Raw genomic sequence first — 25,173 nt, 5'->3', positions numbered from 1 at the left:
CCTGGGCCCCGCCTAGCCCCCCGGCTCCGCCGAGCTCCCCGGGCCCCGCCGAGCTCCCCCGGCCCCTCCGTGCTCCTCGGCCCCGCCGTCCTCCCGGTCCCCGCCGAGCTCCCCGGCCCCCCCGTGATCCCCGGCCCCGCCGAGCTCCCTGGCCCTCCCGTGATCCCCGGCCCCGCCGAGCTCCCTGGCCCTCCCGTGATCCCCGGCCCCGCCGAGCTCCCCGGGCCCCCCCGAGCTCCCAGGCCCCGCCGAACCCCCCGGCCCCGCCGAGCTCCCCTGCCCCTCCGTGCTCCCCGGGCCCCGCCGAGCTCCCCCGGCCCCCCCGTGCTCCCCGGGCCCCGCCGAGCTCCCCGGCCCCTCCGTGCTCCCCGGCCCCCGCCGAGCTCCCGGCCCCCCCGTGCTCCCCGGCCCCCCCCGTGCTCCTCGGCCCCGCCGTGCTCCCCGAGCCCCCCCGAGCTCCCAGGCCCCGCCGAGCCCCCCGGAGCGCCCGGGAGGGAGGCGCGGGGGGGCGGCGGGGGCCATCCGCCTGCCAAGCAATGCCCTGTTGAACTTTGAATACATTAGTTGACATCAGCGCGAGTTGGGGCTGCCAGCCCCTAGCTCCCTCCTCCTCCTCCTCCCCCCCTCCCTCCTCCTCCTCCTCCTCCTCCTCCTGCTCCTGCGCCTCCTCCCCCCGCGGGCTCCGATGGAAGGAGTTGAAGCCGCGCCGGCAGGAGCCGCCTGCAAGAGACGGCGCAGGCGAGGGCAGCGCTCGCCTCGCAGCTCCGGCCGCGCCGCGGGGACGCCGCCCGCAGCCGCTCGCATGGCCCGCGGCGGCGCCGCCTGAGCGCCGGGCCGGGGCCGGCGGCGCCCTGCTCCGCGCCCTGCTCCGCGCCCTGCTCCGCGCCCGCCCGCGGCGCCATGTGCCCGTGAGCCCGCACCGGCGCCCGCAGCCCGGCGGCGACTCCCGTAAGCGCAGCGCGGCGGCGGCGGGCCGGGGGGACCGCAAACTTCCCAACTTGGCGGGGCGCGGGGGCCGCGGCCGGGGGGATGCGCGGCCGGGGCTCCCCGCGGCGGGTGCGTGCGCGTGTGCGCCGCGCCCCGTGTGCCGCCCCCTGCCCCCGGCCCCACTGGGCTGTGGGGTGGTTCTGCAGCGCGGGAGCGGGCGGCGGCGGGGGTGGCGGTGGCGGTGGAGGTGTCTCGTCCCTCTCTCGCTCCCCCCCCCCCCCCGTCTCTCCCTAAGCGCGCCGAGCCGCGCTGGGGGGAGAGGGAAGGGGGTGCAGCGGTGGGAAGGCAGATAGCCTACACGGAGCGATATTAATGATTTTTTTTTTCAGATGGTAATTTGTCTTTGTGGTAGGGGTGGCCCATTAAATTTCAGCTCACGTCCTGATGAAGATCAAAAGCGAAGGGGAGAGGGAGAGGGAAGCAGAGAGCCTTGTGCGGCTCCCTAGCTCCGGGTATTGTTGGAAACTTGGGGGGGGGGGGGAATTCCCAGAGCCGACCTTCGCCGATCCAGCTCCGACACCCACACCAAAAGTTGGAGGTCTCTCTTTTCCGACACCCCCATCCGCTCCAGCGCGCTGCCCGGGAGCACAGCGCTGCGCCTCGGAGGAAGCCAGCAAAAGGTGTGTTTGCCAGGCTGGTCCCCAACCTGCCGCTTCGTGGGCTTCAGGTGGAGCGGGACGGGCACAGCCCGGTATCTGCGGCTTCACCGTTCCCTGTTGGCTCAGTTTAGACCCTTTGACTATTTCCTGCCTTTAAAAAAGGTCTCCAGGCATGGGAGATGCCAGCTCCTGGGTCTGGGCTTTTCTTTTTTTCCTTTTGAATTATTTATGCATGGATATATTGGTTTGGGATCATAGTGAAGTTTCATCTCTTGTTGTGCCAGTGTTCCCCCCTCATTACAGAAAATACTTCTTTTCCTAAATTATAGTTGGAGCGGCAAGAGGTTAGATGTCTTTGCCTCTGGATGGGTTCAGTGGTAGGCTAAGACCCCAAGCTGACTGCGCTGCGAACAAAATAAAAACCAACTAAGCTAAAAGTTACAACGGGCTTTGCTCCTGCCTGCTATCTGAGATCAGCAGAGATGGTGGGTGAGTGAAGGCAAGGAGGAGTGAGAGTAGCCGGAACAAACTACTCGTACGGAAAAGCGCTCTCTTGATTATATGTGCGATTTGTAAGCACCTAAGGGAGAAAGCTCTGGTCATAAACTGCAGAAGAGAAGGCAATGGGAACGAGAAAAATCCTGCTGATAATTAACCAGATTCCTCGGGCTTTTTTAATAGAGTTTTTAACAGCTACTTGAATCACCCATGTTTTTGTTTTTGTTTTTTTCATTTTTTCTCCCTTTTGGACTAAAACTTTTCCATTCAAATTGGACTGAATGATAAATAGAGTCTGCAGAAGGCAGCCTACAGCAGGGAATCGCTGCAGTTGATGTTACGCCTTTCGCCGTTTTCGGCATGGTGCAGGCAGTTTCTCCTTTTCTTTCCCCCCTTTCTTTCTTTCCTCAGAGAGATTAAGTTTTTGTCCTGCCCTGTCAGGGACATGTTAATCCTGAAGTCAAGGGGGGGGGGGGCGGGGGGAAGAGACCCCGCCATTCGGAATATAGGTGTTTTTGCTTTGTTTGTGCCCCCGGCCCGTGGGGCTGCCGCAGGTGGCAGCGGCTGCCCTCCGCCACCTCCCTCCCGTCCCACCAAGAGCTGGGGCGGCCGCGGCGGGGAGATGGGCGAGAAGAGCAGCCCCCGAAGACAGAGGGCTGAGGAGGGCGACGCGGGGGCCCGGGGTCCGTGCGGGGAATGACTTTTAACCAGGCGGCCCCGGTCCGTTTGTGCAGACCCGGCGCCCTGGAGGTGGGCTCACAGACCGATGGAAACGCGATACAGGTGCTGCCGTGGGATTGCTTCGTAGTAGGATGAAACAAGTGCCTGAGTAAGACGGCTTTGGGGGTCTGGTATGATTGCCCTTCCTTCGCCAAACGGATGGCTGGCATGGGGGAACAGGCCCCCGGACCTGAGAGTCTTTGCTTTCATATAACTTACCTTGGAGTCGGTTGTAAAACTCCTGCTCGGTTTGGACTGAGCCACGGTCGGTCCTAGTTAAAGAGAGGGCACGTTCTTGAAGAGCAGTCGCTCCGTGATTTCAAATACGGCTTGAACAACAGATTTCTCTTTTAGCCAGGATTAATAATCATGTGAGCAGTCATGCTAGGGTTAAATAAGACCATCTGCATTAATATGTTTTACTGAAAACAAATACATGACATGAGAAGTTTTTGTGCAATGTCTAGGCTGTTGACTTGCTGTTTGGCAAAAGGGGGCAGTATCAAACAATGCCTCAAAGAAATCCGCTGTGCATCTGCTTTCCTGCCTTAAGTACTGATGTGTACTATTTCTGCTAGGATCTGGGAATTTCGGATGTTATTTGGTAGCCCTTATTCAGGCGATTCCTCATAGAGACTTCACTGTTGTTACTTGACTGAGTAAAAGATGCAGGATCGAAGCTCTCATTAGCTTTACTTCATGGTTGCATCACTCCCATATGGAGCAGTGAAATCTAGGAAATTAAGGACAATACTATATGATTGCAAAGCTACTTTTGTTCACACTAAGGAGTCTGGCAGCAATAACCTTAACCTGTTCTAATGAAGTACCCAGCAGAACTTCACTGATTTCCCAGAGAGCACGACGGAGCCCTAGCTTTGGATTGCAGTTCATATAAATGCCCTCCAAGGAATTGTCATCACTGTTTTCTGTAGTAAGAAAAATAGACGTTTTCTTCGCTAAATTTAACTTCGTTTGAGAGCTCATTTGTTTCCAGCCTGGGGAAATATATTGAACAGGCTTATGAAATACTGCTTTTAGAATGTCTTTAAAAGTCTTTTCACCTTTTCTTTATCTACATGCTTGGAATCATTAGAATAGGACCTCTTAGTTAATTTTTTACTGAGAGCCACGGGTGATTTTACCGAGGATCTCTCATCAGGAAGCCATGCACTGACTTTGTCTTTGCCGGGTCTCCTAGGTGTTGTGTGCTGCCTTCATGGCAAGAACTGTGGTGGCAAGTACAGGCTGGCCCTGAGAGAGCGGGGAAGTGGTGAGGAGTACGGAGTCCCTCATAGTAATGTGGAGGATGTCACACCACCAGAGCGGTGGTGGCATCCAGAACTGAGTTGCAGTCCAGTCTCACATCTGCAATCTGATTTGCCTTGCTTCAGACTGTGCACACCTTCTGGTGTCAACCTGAAAATGAGAAATTTAATCAAATGCAGGTAACGGTGGAGGCAGTTGGGAATGATTCTCTGAGGACGAGACTGTTCTGCTGCTGGTCATTGTGCAGCAGATACAGGCTGTCAAGTCACACTGAGATTGCCACATAGGTCCTCAGTGATGGACCTGCCTTTCACGGACTGAGCCCCATGAAGATGAACGGCCGCTATTTTGCGTTGTGTCCCTCTGATGTAGTCCAGGAGACAATCTTGGAGGATTAGAGCACTATCCTGCCTTGAAAAGGATCGTGTTTGAATATGACTGTCGTTGACTTCGGGAATCAAATAACATTGTTTTGCTGCTGTTCTGTTGCCTTTTTTATTTTTAAGGAGGAAAAAACAACTTAGTGAAGGGGGTGTCAGCTAGTCTTATTGCAGGTCGCTGTTTCTTTTCTTTTTAAAATGTGCAGTGCTGACTCTTCTGGCGTGCCCAGCACCAGAACACATCCCATCCCTGTCCGTGATGGCAATTTTCATTAGCTTCGGTGGGAGCTGTCTGAATAGGAGATAAAAGACTTCCACGGCTATTTGAGCGTGCAGCTTGCGTGGACAGTGCCTCGCTTGCTGGAGTTACCTCCAGCGCAGTTAGTCTCAGTATTCGTTTCACCTCTGTTCTCAAAGTTGTGCAAAAAAATCCTGCAGGGCAGCAGTTATTCCCTACCCCAGGCTCAAACTGTGTGAGCAAAGTGCAGCAAAGCTGTGAAGGCACCACTGTGCCTTCCAGCGTGCAAGGTCGCCTTGACTACGGCACTGCAACTCCTAAAGTTACCTCTCCGCTTCCGCGCTCGTATGAAGCACTCATTTTTAGGGCCCATGTAAAATCTTCTGAAGCTCAAAGTGATTTTCTGATGATGAGTGAGTGTGCGAGTAATGAGACTTTGGAGATACCGCTGTTATCAAGTGTGTATCTACAAACGAAATGGTTTTGTTTTGTTTCAGAACACAATAAATCTGGCAGGGAGTTTGTACGTGAAGGATATTGTCAAGCTACAGAGTGTGACTATGAATTGGTGACAGGGCTACTCATATGCTTACAATTAAGCATATGCCGAAGTGTGGTGTCAGTTAAGGACTGCTACGTCTTTATTTACTTTTTAGTGAGCTTTAAATGAAGTCACAAGCAAACATGCTGATTGCTAGGCTTAATCCCCAAATCAATTGTGAACACGTTGGGAGTACAGTAAGACTGTGTAATTTCACTGTTTGGCAGCAAGTGGTCATTTGTGGAGTGAACGCAGGGTATTTTCTTCCCATAAGCTGTTTTGAAGGAGCTTGGTCTTGCAAGATGCTGCACGTTCGTGATCCTTGTTAAAGTGTCTCCTGCGATGAGCACCCTCCCTGATCAGACCCCGATAAACACAGACTTTAGCTGTGCCCGACCTCCGTGGGTCACCTGCTTTGCAGAGCAGCCTAAATGCTCCTGAACTTGGCTAATCTCAATATATAATGTACTCTGTGTTAGGTTATTGCAGGAAGCCGAATAAATCGCAGAGTGCCGGTTTCAAAGGTTTGACTTTATCCTTTGTGTGGCAACACGTGACCAGCTGGGACATCGCAACCTACAGAGCAGAATCGCAGTAATCTATTTTATCTCTGCCCAATATTGTGCTGCGCTCTAAGGGCTTAATCATAACTTCAGATCCATGAGGCAGCCTCCAAAATTGGGAATAGCATGTGAGGATCTGATCCTGCAAAATGGGTCCTGCAGTAGCCTTGAACCCTCGATGTTACGGAGGAAATACCCTTGTGCTGGGGGATCAGACGTTAAGCAGAGATGCTGTCTCCAGTCATGCAGAACAGCCAGGCTAAGTCCTGGCTGGATGATCTATAAGCCATTTGCTGTTTAAGGGTTTGTGGCTTTGAAGTTTGTGTATTTTTCAGATTGCTTGTGCCATAGTCTTCAAAAACAGTTAGCTTTTAAGACAAGCAGATGGCTTAGCAAAATATATTTGCTGGCACCTGCAACAGGTGGATCTGGAATCAATTTATGCAGTGTAATTTTTTCCACACCCCTTTTGGAATAATTTTGTATGCTGGAGCCACCTAAGATGCTTATTATGTAGCCAATAGGGAACTGCTTCTGTCCGACTACATAAGATTTTACACATCTTTTATAGCTAATGCCTAGATTGAAATGCAAAATTTAGTGCCGGGAGTGCATGTGAATTTGTGAAACTCCCTGGAGAAAATGTGGGTGCATGTATCAGTGAATGAATTATGCTCCTCTGTAGACAGAGAGAGTTTTTCTCGTGGTAACAAATGCTCTGTGTCCAGTGTTTGTCATTTTAAAAGTGGTATTTTTCATTTCCAGTGCAAACCTCATACAGGTTACTGATGTAGAGTAAAAATGAAAAAAATAGGTTTAACTTTGTTTGAAAGCGTAACAGAATGAAAATTTCTTACATGGTACAGAAGTGTTCTGGCTTACAGGTCAAGTTTGCGGTTCCAAAATACAGCTGGGACGGTTACAAGTAGCGGGTGAGAAAGGGGAAGATCCCGCGTGTCCTCTCAAGGGACAGCAAACAAACTGGGGATCAGAGCTTGGCTAAGTCCTCGGTCTTGCAGCAGAATCTGGCCCAGGGAGCTTCCCTGGTTGTGTCGATTCGGAGGAACTTCGGGGGGTTTTGCGTGGGCACCGGGACCATCTGCACAGGTCAGAGGTAGGATTAGGAACTCAATCTGGGACCACTTTGGAGCCGGTCTCTTGAGGCAGGAGGATGCTGCCCGTGGATGGCCTGTAGTGCAGGTTTAATTGCTTTGCTCTGTTTCCTGGGCACGTGTAAGTTGTTTAGGCTGCAGTTTCAGCGAAGGGTTGCTTATTTATCTCTTGCAATGCTGATTTGCAATAGGGCAAGAGATTAGGGAAAAAAAGGAAGATGAAAAAGAAAAGGGTAGGAAGTTCATTCTGTGTAATTGAGTTTGACAGGATAATATAGTAAATTCAGGAAAGTAGACGGAGACGCATTTTGGAGCCTGTGTATGCAATGAAGGGAAGGAAGAATTGGCTAAGTCTCAAGAGTTTGTTAGAGTGATTACAGATCCCCCTACCCTGCCTCACGTTCCTTTTCTGTTCTCTCTTCCTGATTGAAAATGATCGTCTGCCAGAAAGAGATTTTCAAACACATGGCTTGGACAGAGCAATCAGTATGTGTTTATAAATCACATAATATTCCACTCTCTGACCTTTTTGGGGTCCGCTGTACATCTGAAGGGCATTTTCATTAAAAACACAAAGCTGAAACTCATTTTCTGCCTACATCCGAAGTATTCCTCCAGTCTAAGACAGTCTAACTTTTAGCTGTAATTGCAGCTAGTAACCACCTATTTAAAATAAAAGACAGCAGGGAAAATAACATTAGTGGCTTGTGGTAGGATGAAACAGTCGAAGGATATACACTTTATTTGACATGAGCAAGATAGGACTCAGCTCTGTAACTTGGGCTCTGAGGTGCTCATCCGATACAGATGAAGGATGATGTCAGGTAGCACATAATATAAGTTATGAACAATTCCACAGTTTTGTGAGGATAATAAAGTGATAGAACAGAACAACTTACCCTTCTTTGCCATTTTGATAACCTTGCTATGTGGTTAGAAGTAATAGTCATCAGGGAGAGAAACTGAAGTTTAAAGGACTACGGCCTGGAGAATTTAGTGCTCAACTGTTGAAGTTACCACGAAACATAAAGATGCAGATAGGTGCTGTGTTGGATTGCCAGTGACTGAAATCAGTAGGAATTCGGCTTTGAGGTCTTTGAAAAGACCTGGTCTTCTGCAACTTGCTCAAGGTCATGCAGCGAGTTTGTGGCAGGGGTAAGGTTACAATCCCTGAAAACACTTACATATTTAATTATAAATATGTATCTAAGTCCTATCAATTAAATATTTCAGTTCGTTGTTTTTCTGGATCAGAGCCCTAGTCTTGTGCCTCATTTATCCCTTTGCTAAGCATTTGCTGGTAGATAACTTGATGGTGCAAATCTTTTACTCACTTGAGCAGTTCCAGTTAGTGTGACTAATTTGAGGAAAAAAATACCCTGATAACATATGTGCAATTTGTCCCAACATTTTAAAGGTAGACTAAGGATCATTCCTGTATTTTGTATTTTTATATACATGTGCACACATGCGTATATATAGATTGAATTAAAACAAAAGCAAATGATCAACATCTTTTAAATTTAACATTTCCCCCCTTAACCAACAGAAATTGTTCCTGAGAGAGTAATTTACTAGATATCTTCGGTATTTGTCTAGGACTGTACGTCAGGAATACAAAACATGCTATTGCTAATGCTGTGTGTTCCCTCTAATGTGTCTTTGAAATATTAAAACAACTTATATTTGGAATGAGCTTTGCACACCTCCTTGTCTGTGGTTGCTTTGCAAATCCAGGCTTCACTGCTTTGCCTTGGAGAATTACGAGTTTATTATGCTCCTGGAATGCTAATAGCACTTTGTTTTTTTCCCTAAATTTCTTCTTCATATGTATTTATTGATTCTTCATTTGAGCACAGTTTCACAGATAATGATGGTACTACTGAGACTAGCTGGCGTGAGTTAATTTTGAGAGGGCTGAAGCTACAGTGCCATCCTTCCTCGCTAAGCAGCTCCGTGTGAAGTTCATAAGCTAAGGCGTCCAAAACACTGGATTCGTTGAGAAGACAACTGGACAGGGTTACTCCCAGAGTTGTATTTCATCCCCAGTTCTACAAAGAGAAAATGTATCAAGGTTGACAAATCTCAAAGTGTTGGTTGAAAACCCGCTGGCAGGTTTGCAAATGACACGCTTTAGGGAAGCAACGACTTTCCTGTGTCCCTCGGTCTTTATTCAACTGAGTAACGTACTGACTTGTGAGGGAACGTGCAGGAACCAGGGTTTTTAGCATTTCACCCTTTGGTTTACATTTTATTTTTGATTCCTGGTATTCTTCCGCATCTCAGTCCCTCTTCACACAGTCATGGATGGCGACTCCCAAACAAGTGCTTTCAGTCATTTTAGCTGTCCTCCCTGAAGCCACAGGACTTCCCCGAGCTGATTCTTGTTCGAGCTGGTCATCTCTTCTAAACAAGCATCTAGTTGTGAATTAAACATTTCCAAAGGTGGAGAACATCCCGCAGTCTTCAGTTAGGTGTTTAAAATGCAGCAGCCCTCGCAGTTGCATTGCCTCTTGGTTCCTGTCGGTCGCTAGCCCCTGGGTCTTGCTGTGCTCTCACCTGGCGACCGGGGCATCGTGTTTTCTTCCTTGTAGCAGAAGCACTTGTGAACGGCAGTCAAGCTCTTAATTTCTCTGTGTTATTTCAGCATGATACCGGATTCTGCTGAGGTTTCGCAGTCTTTCTGTCAGCCTTGTGGCTCTTCTCTGAACGCTTCCTAAGGACGTCACCGGCCAAAGAGGACGGTGCGGTGCTGACAGAAGTGCGGGGGCTTGGGCGAACCGAACGCCGGAGGTGGCAGAGCAGGACTGAGCGGTGGCAGGAGGGTGAGAGACAAGGACGAGGGGGCGGACGAAGTTGGAAGGCAAAAAGAGGCTTGGTGCTATAGAGGCTCCTGGCATGAAGAGCCTGGTGCGAGGTGAAGTGATGCACGCCCGGGGAAGAACCGGAGTAGCTGAAGTGTTAAAAGACCTCAGCAGGTTTTCACTGGCAGAGGAGGATGGCTGGGAGGTAAGCAAGGACTGCAGCAGCAGTAGTGCTTGTAAATCAGAGCAGCGTTGTATCAGAGAAACCCTCTGTGGGAAAATTTCAAAACATCTGTCTGCACTTTGCTCAGGCATGAGCAGACTCTTTCTCTCGCTCCGGAGTGCTCTGAGGTAGGCAAAGGGCAAGGAGACATATGAAACTAAACTGAGCGCAGAGTTCGGTCTGGGTTTCTGGTGAGGCAGCCATCCCACCCTTGCAAGTACAAGATCTGATCCTGCAGAGCGAAGCTCGCTTTTGCAGCCTGTGTAAGCGCACCAAGTGTTACTCGTTTCGGTGCAATGACCTGTGAATGAGCATTTACTGGCCTGAGCTCTTGATTGCTAACACAAGGCAAATGTTCTTAAACTGTTTCCAAAAGTTATACTAGTGAACGGCTGGGCTGTACTAGCCTTAACTGTGATAATTGTGATCTGAGAGGACTAGAACCTTCCCGTAAGTAACACAGTTTCTGTTTTTAGTTTGGAAAGATGTTATCATTTAATGAAAACTTTTTGTTTTCTGGCAGCCTACCCTGCTATCCATTTACAAAGCTCTCAAAGGACTCGGACTTCCGTAAAAAGTGCAAGAGCCCAATTTTACTCTCAATTACGCTAGTGCAACCTTGCTGAAGACCTGCAGTTGTGCTTGACTAACTGAGGGCTAGCAGGATGAGTCCAGAGACTCAGAGTCGAGTTTCTACCTAAGGGACAGAATCGCGGAGGGATGGTGTTGGGCCAGAGGCACTTTCCAAAATTAGATGCGCAAGATTATGCTGGTGCAAAACCTAACCATAAGAAAAGCATTTTCAGTTTTAATTGAAACAAAACCCAAAACAACAACAAAGTCCCTCTTTATGCTGAATTTTAAGCTTCCCAAATGTTTTAGCATTAGATGCAAAAGTAATTAATTAGAAACAGAAGTAAAATAATGAGGCTAGTTTTTTTTCTTTTCCTAAGCTGATTCAACTGAGGAAGGAAAAATCCTCGGAAGCCTTTACTTGGGTTGAGTAAGACTTCTTGCCACAAATAGACCAAATGAAATACTGAAGTGCTTCAGTGAAGTTATCACAAGGACCTGAGCCAGTGGGATTATTTATTTGGCAGACTTCTACCTGGTAAAATCAGGGCCTTACTGGATAATATAAAGATTTGGAAATAATTTAATGTCTGCAGTTCTAATGGTCTAAGGTAATTTTGTCAGACGTAAGAGCCTGATCCTGCATCAAAGGACATCAGTAGGAAGACCTCCATTTATGTAAGTTAAAATCTGATTTTCCTGAAAAAAAGAAGTATACGTATCTTGCAGTTCTTATCCAAGGATGACTTCCTTTTGAATTTGGCGTACCACCTGAGTCAGGACTGCATGAGTTTTCAACCTGACAGTACCTCTTTAAAATGCAACAGTATAATTTAGGCATCTATTTGTTTTGAATAGCAGAACGAACGTCTCTCAGTTACAATGACTTGATAGACATGATTAAAAGGCAGGAGATCGGGAAAAATGTGTGCTTATCACAGCCAACTTTCTCTGATGAAAGAGTAAGTGGCTCAGTGGCATACTTGCAATAGAGGTGTAACTGAAAGCATTTTTGGAAATGTGCTTTGTAGGCTGCTTTGAAATGGTGTTTTCTATTATGACCAGTTTCTGGAACAGATTATCATGATTGTAGGAAGTACTTCAAAGCAGATTGATGTAGGAAGATCTTTCCCTGAAAACTTTGGCTTCTCCTGTAAGACAGAAAGCTACGAATGTGTCTGCAATCTGTGTTGTTTCAGCTACAACAGCATTTATTTGGTAAAAATGGGCTGCTATTAATTTCCAAAAAGCTACAAAGTACTTTGTATTTTGCTGGGCCCTCTGTTTCACAGAGGGTTTCAGAAGTCTGTGTTTCCTTTCTCCCGTATCCCTCTAAATTTCTGTTTTGCATCTTTTCAGAGGCTGAGATTTAAACATTGTAATGAAATATTGGGCTGCATCTGATAAACAGTCAGACAGTAATTTAAAATCTCGGTGGCCAGACTTTCATAGAACAGACCTTGAAGCATCATCTGGTCCATCCCCCTGCCCTAAGACAGGATCAGCTGAATGCAGGTTCATCTGAACTCGGCTGTAGCCAAACCTTGGTAGGAACTGGAGAATGCCATCAGATGCGCCTAAAATATATCAATCTCTGAATTTTCACCTACAAGCCTAGCTACATGCCATCTCAGCAAGCCTGCTAAACAGCTTTACTTGCAGGCTGATGTCTGCGTCTTAGAGAACTGAAGCCTTCTACACGCTTGCAGACGCAGGAGCAAACAGGAGAAGCCAGCTTTCTGGCTGGTATGAAACCAGGTGGTAACAGAAAATTGAAGCATGATAGCCTGCCAGTAAATTCTTCTTGTTTTTCAAGGATGTTGAAAAGGGAGGAAGCTTATGCAGGAAAATGAAAGCGAGCATTAAGAAGAAAGATAAGAATCAACTAGAACCATCTTGCTCTGCTATATTTGGTAGCACATGGAAATGACAGGAAGAAGAAATTAATAAAAAAGTTGTTCTGTTGTTTCATTCTTGTGCCTCATCCAGCTGTATTATATCAAACCTGTTGTATTGTGCTGTATAATCCCTAAGCAAACAAATTTCCTTTTTACCAGGGAAGAAGCTAAGGCAAAGAGAAGTTATATGTCACGTGTCTGAGCTCACAGAGGGAGGCTCTGTATGAGAGCCCTGCGCTCACGGTGTCTTTTTTTTATTTGACAGCAGAAATGTGATTAATTCTTTATGTTGAGGCAGAAGGGCCTTGAAGTATTCCCTCCTCTTTCTGGGAAATTATTTTTTCCTATAAAGCAAGACCAAATGTTGTATTGATGGATACCTTATGAATGCTTATGGTAACTGTTAATAAAATGTAGAATTTTTCTTTATCTACACTCTCATCAAATGAACAATTTTGAAAAAGCAGTTTGATATCAAAATATTGTTTTGCTTTTCTGTATCAGCTTTTTCAATAACTAAAGCAATATGCTCCGTATGCTATAATCCATGAATTCAGTTGAAAGTTGCTGTCTTGCTGTTTGAAGCCCCACCAGGACTTTTTCTGTAGTCTTCTACTCATCCGCTGCCTCCTATCTTCCATAGACTTGAAGTCCGTCGTGTTTATTAAAGAAAATAGACGTTGCTAAAGCGAAGCTTCCACATAGCTCATGTGGTAGGTTGCCTCTGTGCTTTCCTCTAGCCACGCCGCATCTGGTATTCATTACAGAAGAGGAGGAGAGGGGCGGAATATGCCCCACGGTCATGTCTCATCACAGCGCTCTCGCTGCCTCGGCCCCTGTAAGGATGCTCTTTGTATCTGTGCGATGTGGCACCTTCTTTATCTGTTCATCCTCAATCACACGTGACATCATCACTTAAGAACCTGCCTTATTTCTTGCTCAAGGTGCTTCATTTCATTCTTGCTCTGTTATTTAATGCCATAACATTTGTTCTTTCAACCTGGAGTGTAATTTATATATAAGATGCAGTGAAGAAGTGAAATTAACTTATGCAGAAGACTTACTCTGTTTTTTTTAATAAAGAAGTGCACATCGCTTTTAAATAAGCTCCTAAAGGAGACAACTCTGTGAGCCCTTTCTTACCCTTTCTTTTCTCCAACATAGAAAATTACTAGCTAAGCACCAATTTTGCCTGTATTTTTAGTGAGCATAAATTAATCTTCTTAAAGTGCAGTATGCTTCTTGCATCTACACATAATTAAATCATATTTGTTCTTAGAAGCTATTCATCTGGTGTAAACCTGCTTCCTGAGTAAATATTCCTTTAATTAGCAGAACAAATAGATTGCGGGATTTGGAGTTGATTATCACAGCATTCCTTTCCCTGATGTCTGCTTCAGATCTGCACAGTGGAGAGGTGTGCTAAATACAGTTGGGGAACACAGCAGCAAGCTTTTTTGCAGTGTGAAAATAAATACATCGTACGAATACTTCACACCTACAGAACCCTTCATTTGGGGATTACAAAGTGCTTTGCCATGCTGTGTGGGTATTATTTGTTTCCATTTTAGAGCAGGATAAAGTGAAACAGAGAGAGATTAGGGCCAATACACGACGTCCCCACATTGTATTAATAGGCACAGCTGTTACTAAAATGAATACAGTTGTACTCTGATCTTGCAGAACAACTGAGGATGTGGCTTGGTCTCCTCGGAAAGGTTAATTAGGTGCAGCCTCCATTTTTGGATGCCTGGCTGGGGATATCTGGTCTCAGAGGTCCTGAAAACTCCAAACAGATGGAAGTCACCGAGGGCTGCAGGCACGGGGGATCTCTGTCAGCTGAGCCCTGGCACTCCAGTTCAGCATCTCAGTTTCAGATTTGGCCATGGGTGTTTAGTGGCTTAGGGCTGGGGTGTGGAGTCGGTGGCAGAGCAGAGAGAGGAGTACAGCTGTGCTGCTGCCAAATCTTGCGGTGCCAGAGCAGAAGAATATATCCACAGATCCAGATCCTTGTCTTCGTTGCACAGCTCATCTAGGAGGCTGGAAGCCCAATCTGAACAGCCACTTCAGCAAAGCCCCACTCATGACCTCAGGGTTTCTGTACTTGCCTCTGGGAAGGTGAGGATATATGTGGGTGTCAGTGTCTCCCAGGATTTTTTGTGTTGAGGCTATGTAGGAGTAATTCCTGAAAAATGTGGGAGAAATATGTTCCCTGTGGGACGAGCGTTCAAGAGTTATCAGCAGCTTCATGTTTCTTCTCTGTAGGGTAAGGAGTTCCTGATAGGGGAGGGTAGAGTTTGAACTCTGCTTTCTCCTGCTGAGTTTATTAGCCTGAGTTTAAAGCACTTCCCCTCCTGAACTGCAGTTTCTTATGTGGGAAAAAAGGAGGGAAGAGGCCATAGCCACATGAGAGCCACAATTAAGGATGCAAATGAACAAGGATGGAGCTATTTATTGGTCTGGCTTGTAACTGTCTGCCTTGAGTTTGAGCAGAAGATTGTGTCTGCCAGCAAGATACGGTTTGGACATATCCTTAATGAAAAGAAAGGGTTTACTCGGGAGTCAGAAGCCAAAACATCCCCGCTGTTGTTCGAGCGCAGAGTGTCATGTGTGCTGCACATCCTGCTGGCGTTGTTTCAGGAGTGCAGTAAAGGGAGATGGCATTTGGAAGAGACTGGGGAACGTCAGAGCTGAAAGAGGTGACTGGATGCTGTGCGATACCACATTAAAGAGGACAGGTCTTTGTGCCTGCTTGTCTTAGGATGGGTTAAATTCCTAAGACCATCCCCACTCGCACACATCTCTCTTCTTCCAGTTCCTGTTCTTTTTCCTCAGTGGAGCTATTAGATGTAGCTGAGGCCAGTCAGATAATGGACTGTGAAGGAACAAATCCTTGACTTAAACAAAAACATCTTTAGCAGCTAACGGTTTAGAGTGGTATTTCTCTGTATACTTACTCTAGCTCTGAAAGCTCAAAGGCTGCTCCTTCTTGGCTCTGAAGGCTTTACTTTAAAAGCACAGGCTTCAATGGTCCGAGTGAGTACCTAGGAGCCTTGCAGTGCTAATAGACATACGCCTCATCAGCTAGCTCTGGTGTGCCTACCTGTGCGTTGGGTGCATCTCTTGCCTGTGGTGGAATGATATATAAAGAGTGCCTTTATGTGGTTTAGTGTAATCCTCTTAACTGCAAGAAGATGTTCTTAGTGTGTAATACAGTATCCACTCAGGGAGTTAGCAGGAAATACCTATTGTAATTTAGATTTACCTCCTGGATTACTGGGCAATAATTTCCTCTTTGCAGGCAAGCTCTAACTCACTCGGAGGTCAGATGCTGCTGGGACAGGAGCTCCAGGAGGGTGTCTGATGAGAGCTCTCTGCTTTGACTTTCCACTGCAAATGAGTGTAAGAGTATATGTGATCTGTTTTGTTCATTGAGGTCAGAAGTTCTTCTGGGATGAAAAGTTACTCTATAAACATGAATAGCACCTTGTGCAGTGCTGCTGCATTTCGTGTGGAACCTCTACCTGTCTCTGTAACACTAATAGTAGTGGAAATACATCTGAAGTATGAGAGCCTTGTGATTTAAATACTTTTTCTTTGTTTCTGGAAACCAATCTCTTTAGCTCTTTGAGGCATTTAATGAAACTTGTTTTAGCATGACTGCAGTATCTTAGAGAGTACTGTGTGTGTTTTTGTGTAGTTAGTTGAAGCTATAGAGTGCAGCTGGAGCCTTAGCATTTTACTGTGCTGTGACAGGTGGAATTGATTTTACAGTTAGGTGAGACTGATTTCAAATGTTCCTTTATTGAGTTTATTGGCATCTACAGCTAACAATGTTAAAAGGTTAAATGGCACACATGTTAAACTGCACACAGCCCCAAAAATTTGTTTAGAGGACTAAAACAGTGGAGTCCCTTGTGAATGCCTTTCACTCTACAGAATTTCTGTGTGTGGATATCTAGCCTGGATGAGGTTGATTAAGATTACTGGACACTGTCATCTTACATCTTTTCCGTGCCTCTTGTGGATAATATTTCTGGCTGAAAACCTAACTGACAGAAAGGCAGGATGTGCTCTTGTGCTGAACATAGATCGAAGGCTCGGAGCATTCCTGGAACATCTGGGAACATCCTGGCATCCGTGGCTGGTGTCCAGATCTGTTACGGGCTTACTGTGTGACCATGAGCATGTCCCATAAACACTCCATGCTTCATTACTTAGCCCTCTTACAAAGCAAATAGCGCTTCACAGAGATGTTGTGGGGCTTCAGTCCCTGGGATCTGTAGAGCTCTAGGACCACTTGGTCTGGTCCAGCTACAGAATCACATGTATTAATAATACTGCTTGGAGTCAAATAATCCTGTATAAATGTCACGAGATCTGGTCCATGTTATCAGTTAGGAAAGGACATGAATTGAGTGAGAAAGAGAGATATGCTATAATGGCTTAAATACAGACATGGGAATTGGGAAGTTTTAACTACTAAGCTCTTCCCTGCCAGCAGCTCACTCTTTGCCTTGGGCAAACAATGGGAACTCAGCATCAGGCTTCCCAGTTGGAGTAATAATGCATAAGAAAAGAAAAAAGGCAACATTTTCTAGACCCGTTGTAAGAATTAATCAGAGATTGTTTTAAAGTATTGCCTGAAAAGTGCTACATATTTTAAATTGTTTCCCATCTCTGCGTACTGGTTGTAGGCGTAGGAAAAAATCAAAGTCTGAAGCACAGCTCCCATTGGTGATTTCCGCTTGAAATGACCCTTTCATTCATCAAAACAACAGAAAGGACAGATGTGTGCTATTAAAAACAAGATGTTCTTGTTCAAACTGTCAGCGTTGTCTCTGAAACCCACCCTGCTGGAGCAGTGCTTACAAAAATCCTAGATTCTCCCCAGTTGGCTGCTGCTAACTCTTCCACTTCATTCCCCAAATTACTTGCAAAGCAGCTGGCATTGGCCACCCTTATTTCCTTTGATGCAAGAAGTTTTCATTTCCCATTCTTGGATTCCTCCACACCTGTGGCCCCAGTACAAGCAGTGATCAGTGGTTAGTCACTTGACACACTCTGTGTCTAGTGTTGGCTTTGCTCCTAGAGACATGTGCCAGCCTGGGGGGGGGGAAGGAAGGAAGGAAAACAAAGACCCCAAAGGCATGATAACTTGAATTATTTCCCTTCAGCCCTTCCCTTCCTGAAGTGGAAATCCAGCTTGCATATGGAGTTCATGAACTGGAAACAAGCTGCTGACTCTGTGGCTGCTGTTGGCTATAATCCTCCAAACCTCAGCATTCGGATTGAAAGCCAGACCTTTCTGATGCATTAAGGCTTGCACACTTCTAGCTTCAATTGTTGAGCTTCCTTTCAGGACTAAAAGATTACAAAAGAGTTGCCAAGGCTCTCTTTTCAGTGGCCTATGTTCCCGTGATAGTCTAGCTAACTTGACTTTGAAGTGGGCTGCAAATGAGGATGTTCTCCATTCTCTCCTCTACAAGTGCACGCTGCAAGGGTCCAGCTGCCCCTGAAGTTCCCATCAACTTGATTAGTTGGCACCAGCTTTGATGTAGTTTGAAATACCAGGAGCAATTTGTCTCTTTAGAAATACCCCTCTAAAAATTACTCAAGTGACTGAGTTTGTTCCTCGTGCATTTAAAGCTTATGAATTGACTACGAGCCTCCTGCTATGAACCTGATCCAAAGATCACTGAAATAGAGAGGGGGAGGATGTCTTAAAATTCTTTCCGTCAGTTTTGGATCAGGCTGTTTGTTAAAAACACTTGTCCTTTCTTCTAATCCGAACCCAGTATTCTTGAGGGCTGTGGATATCTTTTCTGTTTCAAAAGTTTTAGTACTTCACTCCTACTGACATGCCCAGTTTACAGCTCCTCTCATTTAGTATGACTTGTGGTCTGTACAAGCAGGTTGGTTTTCATTGCTGCATGAGACATGGAGAGCTACCAAGATTGTATTTTAACAGAAGGTGGAATATATCAATGTTGTACAACTGAAGCTGGAGCCAATAGCATATTTTACCTTTAAGCTAGTGAGCCTACCAAAGCCAGTATTTTCTTAAACTGAATGGGGACTGTACATCTGTTGCAGTACAGCTGGAATACACGTTGTTAAGGGCAGGGTGCCCTCTCCCGGGACTGGGTGTATTGCTTTTTGTGCTGTCCACCTGCACTGGAGTGTTTTCACTTGGCTGCACTAAACTGTGGTCATGGCTGAAAATAAGCAGATTTGTTATTTAGTACCTTTGGCAGTCTTACAGGGAGCTGTAGTGAAGAATCGAGAGCGTACTTGGTTGGCATCCTGTTCCCATTGGAAAGGCCTCGTGCAGCAATAGCTCCCTGTGCTTGTCCTCTTCTGCAAGGGTGTTATACCTGCTGGCGAGAGAAGGATCTCCAGGATGCTGCTGCTGCCTGACAGCAGTCTGCTAAGGATAATCGTAGTACCACTGTTTCTCATACAGAGCCATTTGGCCTTGGCTGCTCCCTTTGGCAAGAGGGATTAGGAGAGTCTTTTGTGGCTTGGAGTTTATGGTTTCCTGATGCAGGGAAGTGCTGCTGTGTTGGGCTGTCCTTGGAGGTCATGGATCTGCTCTGCTGAGTGCAGGAGAGAAAGTCTCTTCTGTTTCTCTTTCAGAAATCCCCCCCAAAGCCAAAAGCAAACTTCAGTTGAATTACTTCTCTTACAGGCTGGGAAACGATTTGGCTCTTCTGGCTGGAAGCGGGCTGAGCTCCAGCCTTTCTCATGCAGTTTGCCCTGTAACCTCTGTTCCTTTCCCAATCCCGTCCGCATTGTCCGAAAGCGGCAAGCTCCGCTCTGCCGCCGGCCTGGCTGCCGCTCGCCCCAGCCCGCGCGAGGCGCTGGCAGTCCCTTTCCTTCCCCCGCCCGCTCCCTGCCGGCTGTAACGCCGGGATGCCGTCCTTTGCTTTCATCCTGATGACCATGCTCAACCCAGTCATTACAGCTGCTTGTGCTTAACCAGAAACCTCCACGTCCGTCCGACGGGCTGGTTGGCGTGGTCAGAGAAGGAGGAATTTTCAGCCGTTCCAACGCCGCGCTGAGATACCCAGACTTTTAATGACATTTTCAACTGAATGCTAATGGTAGCTGTTCATGAAGCCAAGAATGTGTCTCTTCATGCCACTCGAACAGTTTACTGAGGGCGAGGGCACAATTAGTCATTCAGCAGGCAAACATCTGGTGTTTTTGTGTGCCCTGCGGCTCTTCCTATACAGCGGGCCTCACATAGGCCTGTCTAAGCGAGGAATCTGTTAGTACAGGCATTTTAATTTCATATTTTTAACCACCACCACCACCATAAATGGGCTTTAACTTCTAGATTGGCTACAGTTAGGCAACACATTTTTAAAGAAGTTGAAACCTATTTACTTGTCTTTTTTTTTTTTTAACTATGTTGTTACAGCAGGATAAGGTTCCCTCACTGGACACGCACCAACATACTGCCTCTGTCTTCTACTCATTGGGAACAGGCACGTCTAAGTTTTCTTGAGTCTGAGCAGAGTTCAGGTACTAAATCTGTCCCTGGATTTTAAGGCACAGTTCTGAGGTCTTTGTTTTCCCTTTTAGAAAATGTGAATTTAGCAATTGCTGTTCATGCCTGGGCCCAGTGTGGAGGGCCATGACAGGGTTAAACTGGTGGAAAGTTGCAAGTAGCAAGCAACAGGAGTCTCAGACAAACGTACCCAAGGACACTGGTGCAGCTGGAAATGATACATCCTGAGAAAGTACAGATAAACTAGCAGAAGCCAGTGGGAACCAAGGTTAAGGGCTAGACGGTTTTGCTAAATAAGTAGCAAGGTACAAGGCATGACCGCTGCGTGCGTGATCGGTGCTATGATTGGCTCCCTGTGACATAATCTGTATGAACCACCAATCAAGGGCCAAAGCGCCGAATACCTGTACCTATAAAATGGGCAAATTGATGAATAAAGGGGGAATTGAACCTGCATTCTGTGAATGCGTATGATTCTTTCCCGTCACTCCCGCGGACCGCGACAGCCCAGAGATGGATGTGTCGGTATTGTGTACAAGACTTTGCAGTTGCTTACACCCATGAATGGCTTTCTGCAGCTGCAGGAGGTAAAACTTTGTTGCTCATGTGGTCTTTTCTAGTTCTGTGTCCTTGTATTTCTAGATCCCAACTGACTCTGGACAACCATTTAGGGATGTGTGATAGAAGAAGCAAAAGAAACAGGTTTTTCAGAGGGTTTTGAAAAGACTCTGTCTTTTAAGGCAGGATAGGAGACAGCAAACCAGGGAAAATAAAAAATGCCTTCATGCAAATCCCTGCCTCTGTTTTCTCCCTGTGCTTGGCTTCTCTTCTGAATCCCAGAGGCTCCCTCTGACCACTGGCAGTTCATGGCCCATAGTTTAGTCCTTGCGAAACCTCTTGCTTTTGTTCCTTTTTCCTGCCCTTGTTTTCTTCATCTCTGGGAATTCATCTGAGCTCTCAAATTCTCGAATGACCACAGGTTTCTTTGTTTTCCTCAGATGAAGAAATGCCCTTTTCCAAATGCCTGTCCTTGTAGCCCACCTGCAATAACTGGCTTCTTCCAACTCAGGCACTTTCCTTAGCACATCTTTTGTCCTGTCTGCACATAAAAATGTTCACTTTGTCTTTTGTTTCACTTCCTCTTCCAGAAACAGTATGTGACATGTGATGGAGTCATAGTAATCTACCTAATCTATAGCTGGTGCAATCTGTGTTGGAGTTTGAAGCCTGAACAGAAAATGCATAACAGCTGATCAAAATGCATAAAGCATATGTAGACTGAGCCCTGAACTGCACCAGGTATCTCACCAGTTCTTAATCACAGCCTGTTTTCTTCATCTAGATGTAGCTTCCAAGCAAACTGAATCTCAGGGAAACATGGTGAAACCGAAGGAAAGTTCCCAAGCTGCTCCACTGTTTTGCAAACAGCAAGGAGAAGTTCTAGTTAAAGTGACCCTCACTATCATTTAGAGAGTAAAATCTTGGTGGTGAAAAGGCTTTCCTGCATGATACATCCTTCTGTAATTGCAAGGTGACAGATTGTGTAGCACTGGGAGAACTTGTGCTCTCTGTCTGCAGTGCAACATATTTTTATAGAAGCAGAATGGGTGGGGGTCTTTTGACATTTCAGCCTGAAGGAGAATTATTAGTAAATCGTTAGCTAATTAGAGCTGGAAAAGAGCTGGCAGCCTATTCAGTGCATCCCTAGCTAATGTAGGACTGTTCCCTAAGGTGCATTTTCTCCTGTTGGCTTTAAATGACTGAGCATCTATTGCTTCCCTTGGGAAAGTATACCAGTCTAGCTGATTTCCTCATTAGTGAACTCGGTCTAACGATCAGCCTAAACTTTTCTTAATTTCCTCCCCCTTCCCCTAATTCTTTCTAGATTTTTATACCTTTTGAATATTTGTAGATAGCTCTGCTGTTATCATATGTCATATCAGGATAAATTTCGTTCTTATTAATTGCTGTTTGTGCTGCTTCAAGTTCTGTTCTGGAGTTCTGCATCTTCCTATGCCATTCATAAAGCTTGACTGGGGAATGCCCAAACTCCGGTGCGTCCTTTTATAAAGCCACTTGTGCGTTTTCTGTGCTCTGAGTCAAACTGCAAACCTTTGAAAATGTGGAGCCAGACTTGAGTATTGGAGCAAGATGAGTCCGCACAGTGGGAAGCCACTAGTCTGGTTTTTAATGTAAGTGTTAACACCTGTTCACATGGTGGCCCTGGGAAAACGACTTTGCCCGTCTGGTTAAGACAGCACAGCTTTCGAGTGGAGGCTTGTGCGTGAGCTCGCACCTCCTCCTGTCCGGAGGGCTTGGATACGCTTCAGATGCAGGTGAGCTCTGGAACACAGCAGGAGAAGGAGGTGCAGACTGCTCTCCCCAAACCGGGTGTGGGTGTGGGGTGTGTGGGGGTGTACAGTGCAGATGTAGTTGAGATACTTCAGTCTTCCCAACTGTGAGTTAGGGATAACGTCGCTTGTAAGTGCTTTTGTAACACCGTCAGGAACCAAGTATTAATCACTATTGTTCAAATAAACCCTTATCTTTAAAATGGGCTCATCTACCACCATATCCTAGAAGAGCCCTTCCTTTTGGTTGTGTCCCATCTGAATCTGGACATGGAGCCAGAGAGCTTCAGAGGAGAACACTCCCTCTTTTTAGACTATCCGTGCCATGATTCAGTTTGATGATCAGGCTACCATTTTCTTTTATTTCAGCTCAACAACGAAACAGGAATATGCAATTATCCACCATCCCGTTTCATATATTTTATGATTCACTGTAAATTAAAAAAAAAATCCCTTTTTTGGAAGCCTGAAATTTTACCGGTGATCGAAGATCCAGAGAACCCATTTAGAGGAAAAATACTAGTAAAAGTAAGAGAGGATAAAAGGCATCACTGGCTGTGTCTTTTGGTGTAAATCACATTCATTTCATAAAAGTCTTGAACACGTTCCTTAAACTTTTAATACCTGAATTTCAAACCCAGAAGCCAGTGGAGTTTTTAGCACCATCCAGAGAGTACTCAGAGTTGGCAGGCAGATGGTCCTTTCCCCTTTTTTACATTCTTTTAACGCACTAACACTGCCAGTTGGGCGCTTGAAAGCCTCATTAATTTTCCTCGCTGTTTGGCAATAAGACCTTACTTGTTCTTGCTGTCTTCCATTTCTGAAACCTGTGCAGTTTTCAGATTGCTCCTACTTGTTACTTTGAGGTAGGCTGGGTTATTTGCCTTGCTGTGGAACCAAATGGTGGAGATGTTGAGTGGTGTAGAAGCACCCTGGGATGTGATGTCAAAAGCACAAGTGGTGAGAGTGTGGAGAGGAGAAATTCCTGTGAGTGGATCGAGTACAAAGAGGGAATTAGAAATGAGAGAGAAGGAGTCATGTCGAGACAAAATTGATGTTAGATCCAGAAAACTCAGAGGAGACTTTAGCTTTTGCTGGTTAAATTTGTGTTTAGAGTAACCAGTGATGTTTCTTTATACTTTATGGAGAAGTCTTATGTTTCTCTGCTGCTCTGGAAGTATGTGATGTATCTAAAAATACTGGGTTCGCCTAATTGCAGGTTTTTTTTTTTTAAATGAGAAATGCTTTACAGTGTAGTTCTGCTTTCTAAAGTGAATCTGCAGAAATGGCAGCATGGAGCTGCATGTTCAGTGGTTTGAGTGGCTCCATATCTCATTATCCAAGTTACAGGATGGATTTCTTTGACTGCCTGCCCTGCAAACTCATTTTGAGACAGATGTGTTAAAAATGCATGTGTCCTTGGTTACCTGGAGAGAGCAGAGGTGCTTTGTAGCTCTGAGTTAAGCTAAATGAACAAAGCCTGTATTATTCATCAAGACAAAACCATTTTCTGAATCTAAAAAAAAGAAACTGTCTTGTCTTTGAAAATCATTTATCTGGCCTTAATTTTCTTGAGGGCAGTGAGTAGAAATCAAGTTTAAAACAGAGAATAAAACTCTTTTTCAGTGGGATCAACAAAAGCAGATTGCCAGCAGAACCACTTCTGATCAAATAAGTGTCTGCTGCAAGAACTGACTGTGCTTGCTGCCCATGCGGCACGATGTTACAGTGTTCATCTGCTCTCCAGTCAGTTAGCATTGCTTTGCTCTCTTCCGTTTGGTGTGCCTGGCAAATTGAGAAAGATGGATGTGTAAAAGGTTTTGTCTTTCTCATGTGGACTTCCCCAAGGTGAAGAGCTTACTGATAGATCAACAGTAGTTGCATCTGTCAGCACATATGCAGAGAAAGCCCCGGGTGCTAGGAATTCATAGTCACAGCACCTCTACTGAGGGCACAGAGAAGTATTGCTTGTTGTGTCATGCCTTAAAGAAGGTGTGACTAATATCCTGCAGACATGTTGGCCCAGGGCATGATGGTTTGGGTTCCTGCAAGCTGAGAAGAGTCTGATATGACCCGGTGTTCAGGATGGGAGTGACAGTGATATTCATGATTCATGTGCAATGTTTCTCTGCTAAAGGGTAGGATGGTCATGTGTTGCTGGAGCCATTATCTTTAAGGTGAGGAGTAATTCTAATATCTGAACTGTCTTATGGTCAGTGTACATCCACATTGTACCTTGAGTCTTTTTGTTTTTGAGCCTGCGTCTAGGACAGATTGCAAATTGGAGCAATTTATATTCTTGCTGCCGTGGTGGGTTACAGAGGAGAAAGGTGTATTGGGCTTCTGTGTGAGGAAGTGCTAAGCAAGATCGCTCATCTAGGGTCTTTCCATGTGTTTGCAAGCTCATTGCAGGAACTGAGCAGGACCAAAGAAGCCACAGCTAGGGAGATGGACAAAGGCAATATATTTTGTTGATATTTCTGAGCTTCTGCATCTAAGAGAGAATGTCCTTGGAGAAATTTCTCCATACAAAGAATTAGGATCAGTGAGTTTGGAGAATATGGACACATATTCACAAACAACTCCTCCTTCCAAAATTGCCCTCACCACTCTTGGTAATGAATAAGCTAACAAACCAGCCAGTAAGACATAGCAGAAAATAACATTTTTTTTTGCCCTAAAAATTCAGTTGATTCCATTTAATCCTTGATGCCAGTGGTATTGTTATTAATCTTAAATGGATTCTCACCTACCATAGAGGTAATAAGACATTACCAAAACTAGATACATGGAATATTTAGCCTCAGGAGGAAGAATTCCAGATGTTCCCTGTGCTGTTCCAGGTGGCCTATATTTGTGTCTGCATGTAATTCTTTCTAGCATTTCTATTGGTTATGGCAT

General features: G+C 45.9%; 1 protein-coding gene across 3 annotated transcripts in view; it reads left to right on the top strand.

Moving 5' to 3' along the window:
* Nucleotides 1-879: 879 nt before the first annotated feature.
* Nucleotides 880-25,173, top strand: part of SEMA5B (semaphorin 5B) — a 278,169-nt gene continuing 253,875 nt past the window's right edge. For all 3 annotated transcript variants that reach the window (XM_067299307.1, XM_067299305.1, XM_067299306.1), the window contains exon 1: nucleotides 880-948. The gene's annotated coding sequence lies outside the window, so the exon portion shown is untranslated. The remainder of the gene's footprint in view (nucleotides 949-25,173) is intronic.

The sequence above is a fragment of the Apteryx mantelli genome, chromosome 6 (genome assembly GCF_036417845.1).
Source record: "Apteryx mantelli isolate bAptMan1 chromosome 6, bAptMan1.hap1, whole genome shotgun sequence".
NCBI lineage: Eukaryota > Metazoa > Chordata > Aves > Apterygiformes > Apterygidae > Apteryx > Apteryx mantelli.
Note: the sequence above shows the minus strand (reverse complement) of the source record. Positions and strands in the feature narration are given on the sequence as shown.